This window comes from Montipora capricornis, chromosome 8 (assembly GCF_036669925.1).
Source record: "Montipora capricornis isolate CH-2021 chromosome 8, ASM3666992v2, whole genome shotgun sequence".
In the NCBI taxonomy this organism is placed as follows: Eukaryota; Metazoa; Cnidaria; class Anthozoa; order Scleractinia; family Acroporidae; genus Montipora; species Montipora capricornis.
In genome coordinates, this window is record NC_090890.1 from 24,270,747 (window position 1) to 24,278,246 (window position 7,500).

General features: G+C 42.1%; 1 protein-coding gene and 1 pseudogene across 1 annotated transcript in view; one reads left to right on the forward strand and one right to left on the reverse strand.

Moving 5' to 3' along the window:
- LOC138013863 (26S proteasome non-ATPase regulatory subunit 7-like) overlaps positions 1–242 on the reverse strand; it is an 11,990-nt pseudogene extending 11,748 nt beyond the window's left edge.
- A 650-nt stretch (positions 243–892) lies between these two features.
- LOC138060145 (uncharacterized) overlaps positions 893–7,500 on the forward strand; it is a 35,360-nt gene continuing 28,752 nt past the window's right edge. Inside the window, exon 1 of the mRNA XM_068905861.1 lies at positions 893–1,026. The gene's annotated coding sequence lies outside the window, so the exon portion shown is untranslated. The remainder of the gene's footprint in view (positions 1,027–7,500) is intronic.

Below are 7,500 nucleotides of genomic sequence, written 5' to 3' on the forward strand. Positions count from 1 at the left end.
CCTTAGTTGGAGGGCCTATATGGGGGAATCACTCTCTTACCTTGATGATCTCTTGCGTGATACCAAAATCATTTTTCGCGCGCAAATTATGGCGAGAAAGAGGAAAAAGCGATTTTAAAATTATTTCTTTAGAATTTTTTTTGGGAAAATATACTTCACAGCCCACCGATTCAAGATTTGCAAAAACAAGAAATTTGAGCGAGACGCCCAAATTTACCTTTACCGAGACCTTCATTATTCATTATTCTACAGCCTTTCACGACGGGACCGCAGACCGCGGTGACAAGGTTAAATGGTAACGCTTCTAGGTGGACGTGTATTCTGTAATTGCTCTAGTAATCCTGTCAATGAGGACCATGCAGTATCTTTCCACATTCCACTGACGGTTAATTCGATGAGGCAGCTCTGAATCCTGCTCATTTTTCTCAAAGAGTCATTTGCCGCCATCTTGGATAACATGTGAGAGACCCAACTGGAAACTTAGGGGTGCTTACCATTTAGCCAAATAATCCGGATGGAATGATCGTTACATAAAGGTAAGGGATTTTCCGAATTTAATGACCAACCGGATGAGAATGGCGCTTACCATTTACTACACAGCATTCCATCCCGCATATTTTACTCGATCTTGTGAGAAAAGGCCTGGAAACGGAAGGTTCTCGCAAATGGTAAGAGCATTTCGCGAATTCCGTTCCGAACGGAAAAAGAGGACTACCTCTGGAGGTTGTCCACAATTTCCGAAAAGATTTTCCGGAAAATTGCCTAGCCTTTCCATTTGACCTAAAACCGAAATTTCCGAATTTTTTGGGTAAATGGTGAGCACCATAGCAAACCGTTTTCGTTTTGGTCAGCAGTCATTTGTGCAGGCTCTTACAGATTTCGGCGGGATCTTTCGGCGGTTTTATTCAAGTTTGTATAAATGATCGACGATCACAATCAATTTTGTGCTGATGATTTTCTCGTTTGATTTGCTCTTTAAATGCTGATCGGAAGCGAGGAAATGCCTAAAACAACTCAAGTAAAAAGGTAAGTGTTAACTATATGAGAATAGTGCCTTTTTCAAGTTATTGCCTTCAAACAACAACTACATATGCAAGTGTAAATCGTCAATTTCATGAAGTCGTCCGTAAAATCTTCACAGATATCGCACCAACTGGATAAATAAAATACTAAATTTTAAATAAGAAATATATCTAAGTTAAGTAAAGTGCATATATGAAAACTGGTGAGTATTGAAACATAAAAAGCGTAATGATACTTCGCTGGACCCTTCCACGGTTTTTGGCGCCATCTTGTTCGGGGGCAAACACGGATAAATTTACAGTAAATCTATGGGATTTAGACCTACTTTGAACCGCTGTAGCACCGCGAAAAATAGACCGTTTTCCACAGTGATAGTGTCTTTTAAAAGACATTTATACTGAGATTAATTTCTCGAAATATAAAGAACAGATTAGCGTGGCAGCTGCAGGGATGCGGCTCCACATAGTCATAATTCCCTAAAATCTGCATGCTCCGCATAATTACGATATTTTCCGCTTAAACAGAAGAAATGCCTGATATTAGTGATAAAGCAGCTTATTTTCCTGAACATTGAAGATAGTCTGAAGAAAACACCCTACTTCGTTCGCAAGATGAAAGGTCGCAAGTAGTTTCCACGCATTTTGCCACAATGAGCCTGGAGACTAGAACGTGTGTTATAAATTACAAATACCCTCAGTGGGGTCAAAATTTTAAAAAATATCCTGTCCGAATTTTGCGACAAGATATATGAAAATTTAGGTCCAAGTTATAGTGCAAGTTAACTTGTATCATTTGTGTTTGTAGAGAAAATAGGAGCCCGCAATACATATGTGTATAAAACCGCTGAAAATGATCAATGATCGAGGAAATGGATAGCGGTCCGACCATATTACAATTTTGCTCTGTAGTCGGATGTCGATGGAGTTTATTCTCGTTATTCACACACACCGCGTGGTTGTGTGTGCTCTCTGCTCTTGCATAATGTGCTAACCTACTTATATATGCATATGCGAAATGTAGTATACAATAGGTGCTAATTAGGTGCCGCTATGTTACATGCATAATGTGCCAACCTACTTACATATGCGTATGCGAAATGTAATATACAATAGGTGCTAATTTGGTGCCGCTATGTCACATCCCCTTCTCTTAAAACTATATTAATTAAATGGAAAACAAACAAAACACAATATCTTCATTCGGGCCAATATATCTTGTACATATGTTGAAAACGAATAAAACTGGTAACAATATAGGGATTTGCTGTGTAGTGTTTATGTATCATACTAATATCAACTATTAAAGCAAGCGTCAGAGATTAAGTCTTTCCGGTGCCCGGATTTCACGTCCCGCGCGGGATTTTCTTGGTCCTTTCTCGGCTTCTCCTGTTACACTAGAGCATTGTGGGTTGGAGCTTGAGGGCTGTATAGTCAACTTGCCACTTGATGGGTCATTTGCTGAATTGCCTGCCGCAGTGGATTCTCGTAGAATGGCGCTTGAATATTGTGCAGTCATGCTTCTTTGGGACATGGAATCCGAAGAGTTGTTTGCCGAATTGTTGGAAGCATTATTCGGTCTAAGATGGATTCTATTCCTTCGCAATTGGGCACCAGTTCCAGTTTCTATGAGATATGAGCGGGGTGTCTCTCCCCGATCTATGACCCTAGCAGGATTCCATGTCTTTCTCACAGGGTCTTGTACATAGATAGCTTGGTCTCTGTGTAATTCAGGGAGCTCCTTGGTGTGTCTGTTGTAATAGTGGCATTGGTTGTCTTGTCTCGCTTTGAGCCAATTTCTAACTTCCTCTTGGTTCTTTGATGGCTGGATCTTACCAGGAAGTGTGGATTTAAATACTCGGCCATTCAGTAATTCAGCTGGTGACGGTATATTGGAACTCAGGGGCGTCGTTCGTAGAGCCAGCAGGGCTAGATCTATGTCTTCTTTAGTCTCTCTGCATTTCAGGATCGTCTTCTTAACCGTTTGGACTTGGCGTTCAACAAACCCATGGCCACGTGGGTAATGTGGAGATGACGTCACAATTTCAAACCCGTACTGGTTTGCCAGTTGATGGAACTCGCCGGATGTAAACTGAGTGCCGTTGTCGCATTGAAGAGATTCTGGGATTCCATTTTCTGCGAATAGCATTTTCAGTTCATTAACAACAGCCCCGGATGTAAGGTTTTGGAGTTTCTTGACAAATGGGAACTTGGAGTAATAGTCGACAACTATGAGGAACCACGACTGTTGAGCGTAGAAAAGGTCTGCGCTAAGTGTTTTCCACGGTCTTGAAGGGATCTCTGTTGGTATCATTGGCTCCTTTTGCTGAGAATTGTGGTACTTCTGGCATACACAACATGAGTTTACAAGGTTTTCAATTTCTTTGTATATGCCTGGCCAGTAAACACAGGATTTGGCTCGTAGTTTGCATTTTTCCATACCAAAGTGCCCTCCGTGGATTTGCTGCAAGATGTTGCCTCTCAAGGATTCAGGTACTATAACACGGCTTCCAAGAAGTATCAGCCCATCTTCTACTGATATGTCATCTCGTAGGGGCCAGTATGGTTTTAGCGCCGAAACGATTTTCTTCCCACTGTCAGGCCAACCCTGCATAACTTTGTGGGCTAGAAGCTGCAGGGTTTCATCTTTCGCAGTTTCCTTTTTGAACTCTTCCATTTTGACTGGGGTGATTCTGATTAGATGGTGAATTTTCACATTCATGTCCGACACTTCAAATTCATCCAACGGCGAAAGGCGTGACAGGGCGTCAGCTGTAACCATTTCTCTTCCTGGAAGATATTTAATGACGCAGTCGTAAGGTTGTAAACGCAACAGCATTCTTTGAAGGCGTGGAGGTGCTTGCATCAGGTTCTTTTTATGGATCTGTTCCAGGGGACGATGGTCTGTTTTAACCACGAACGATCTTCCATAGAGATACGAATGGAATTTTTCGCAGCCGTATACCACTGCCAATAGTTCCCGTTCGATATTAGCGTATCTGGTCTCCGCAGGGGTAAGTACTTTCGATGCAAAGGCTATTGGCTTGTCGTTTTGGAAGAGAGCTGCGCCCAAGCCCTTAATTGATGCATCAACATGGAGGACAACTGGTTCCTTTCTGTCATAGTAGGCCAAGGTCGTTGTGGTACATATCAATGCCTTCACCTTCTCAAAGGCTTTCGAATGTGATGGATTCCATATGAAATCAACGTTCTCCTTTAAGAGGTTTCTTAAGGGGGCAGTGTGGTTAGCTAAATTGGGGATGAATGAGCTCATGTAGGTTGCCATCCCCAAAAAGGTGTGAAGCTCTTTCTTGTCTTTAGGCGGTTCTAAACTTTCTATGGCTCTGACTTTATCTGGGCTGGGTTTGACACCGTCTGGTGTGTAGAGCATACCAAAGAAATTGCACTCCTTTGTTTTGATAACGCACTTCTCGTCATTGAGCTTGATGCCGGCCTGTCTGGTACGTTCCATGGTTTCATGCAGGTGTAAGTCATGCTCTTTATCGTTCTTTCCATAGACTGTGACGTCATCTGCAATACCAATGGCTCCCAGGCAATCACGATACGTCTCATCAATCTTGAACTGGAAGATATCTTGACTCATTCGTAGACCAAACGGCATTCTGAGGAAACGATACCGACCAAATGGTGTATTGAAGGTTGTCAGGTACGAGGACTCGTCATCTAGTTTGACATTCCAATAGCCATTGCGAGCGTCGAGCTTACTAAAAAGCTTTGCTCCTGATAATTTGGGTGTGATTTCCTCTAGAGTGGGTATGGGATGATGTTCTCTTTTGATCGCCTTATTCAGGTCTTTGGGATCGAGGCATAACCGAAGTCGCCCATTTTCTTTTTCTCTAATGACCAGGGAGTTGACCCAATCCGTAGGTTGGGTTACTTTCGCAATGATATCTTGGCTTTCCATCTCACGTAATTCGGCTTGTAATTTGTCTTTCAACTCTATAGGTACTTTGCGGGGTGCATGGACCACCGGTGATACTTCAGGATCCAGTGTGATGTGATATGTGTAGTCATCAAAACATCCAACTGTACCATTGAAACATTCTGGGTACATATCCATCAGCTCTTGTTTACTTGTGATTGATGGCCGCTCTTCTAGTGGTATATGACTTCCAATGTAACTCGAGTTTTTCTTGCAAGTACCCGGATTTTGAGCTGGAGAATTGAAGCTGCTATTTGGATCAGCCTGGTTTAATTGATTTATTCCTAGCGTACAGTGGAGGGAGACTAGTTTTAGTGCAATGCACGCTTTTAGACCGAGGATAGCTGGCCCTGAAGTATCCGTGACGTAGAAAATGCAGTTAATCTTCTTCTCTTTGTACTTGCACGAGATGTTTATAGTGCCAAGCTGCTTAATTACAGAGCCACCGTATGCTGAGAGAACGGCTTCATTCTTTTCCAGTACTTCTGGTTTGAGGTTTCCTTCGTCATCAAACTTCTCTGGGGCGATTATGCGAAGTAGCCTGATAGGCAAAACATTGCTCTGTGCACCTGTGTCCACCTTGCACTGGAGATTAATTTTCCGCTTCTTTTCAGGCTGGGTTATTTCCAGTGTTGCAAAGACTTCATCGCGTGTGTCGTGTGTCATCGAATGTTGCGTGTCTTCTATGGTGTTAACCTCGATTGTACTAATTGTGAGAATTTCATCATTGTCTTCATCGCCCCTGTCTTCAATCGTGTGAATAGATTTTTTGAAAACCGGCTTTCTTCCTTGGATAAATTGTTTCCGTTTACTGGATCGGCAGACAGATTGCCAATGATTACCTTTGCCGCATTTTCGACATAGTGTACCGTAGGCTGGACATTTGTTCCTCGGGTGTTGTTTTCCGCAGTTGTTACAGGATTCCCTTTCTTGTTCCTTATGAATGGCATCTACACTTCTATCCTCTTGATGGCTTTCGCTACTTCCTGCCAATGTCTTCATATGTTTACTTGTCGCCTCGTTGCTTCTTGCAATCTCGATAGCACCTGCAAGGGTCAATGATTTGTCTCGGCCTATGAGGGACTTCAGGACATCGAGGGTTTTTGACCCCCAAGTAAGCGGATCTAGAACTCTGTCTTCGACTTCGGTGCTGTCGCGAAATTGACATTTTGCTGCTAGGTTTTTTAATCTTGAGATAAAATCATCCACTGGCTCGCTTTGTTCTTGTCGCATTCCTTGTAGTGTGTATCTGTGAATTCGATGACTCGTCTTCGGCTCCAATTGATTCTCGAACCGTTCGAAAATAATGGCAGGTTTTTTCCTCTCTTCCTCCTTTGTGAATGTCCAACTGTTGTAAATATCCAGACCTTTTTCACCCGACCAGAGTAAAATATAGCTCACTTTTTCTTCGTCATCGGCGGCTTTGAGCACGCTTGAGAACATAAGCTGACATTTTTGTTTGAATCTTGCGAATGCAATTATCGGATCAGGAGCGTCCCAGTTCATCTGTGGCGACGCAAAAGACGTTGCTGTTGCCATAATTCGCTTCTGCTGGCCTCTTTCGATTTGACTCTAGCGATTATTCTTGTAAAATGCTGCCACCATGTAGTCGGATGTCGATGGAGTTTATTCTCGTTATTCACACACACCGCGTGGTTGTGTGTGCTCTCTGCTCTTGCATAATGTGCTAACCTACTTATATATGCATATGCGAAATGTAGTATACAATAGGTGCTAATTAGGTGCCGCTATGTTACATGCATAATGTGCCAACCTACTTACATATGCGTATGCGAAATGTAATATACAATAGGTGCTAATTTGGTGCCGCTATGTCACATGCTCCATATCTCCAAATTGAAACAAATTCATGACGAGAAACGAGATAATTTTTTATTGCATTCTTTATTTCAGAAAAAGTTGTGGAAAAATGCCAACTGCTAACCCTTTTATTTCGACGTTGAAAGCTGGTCGCAAATTGGCAACTCCTAATACTGTAAATTTTAATCACAAAGGGAAAAACTTCAGTCACAAATGTGACTGTATTGGTCACAAATTTCGAGTCCTGATTTACCATAGGCGTGTGAATACATTGGACGCGCCTAATTATTAGTTTTATAAATTGTTTAAATTTCCGCATAATCAACGCATGTTTACGCATAATATGGCCAACAGTTTCTGCATAATCTTTAATTTATTTCCCCATCCTATCAGAAGCCCAGGATTAGGCTACAACGACCATATTTTCAAGATTCCATACAAAGATTTATTATTCGAATTTACGGACGTCATGCCTTCCTTAATGGCCTTATTTTCTGTTGAATGAATGATATCAATAAAACTATTTAAAGTAGTGGCAAAAGCTGGAAATCTGTCTCTTTGTAGCGGCGCTACAGTGGTTCAATGTCGGCCAAAATCCCATCCATTTACTGTAAATTTAGCCGTGTTTGCCCCCCAGCCAAGATGGTGCCAAAAACCGTCAAAGTAGCTATGTAACTTTAAACTGAGAGAAGTTGACTCCACAGTCAATACTAGTTC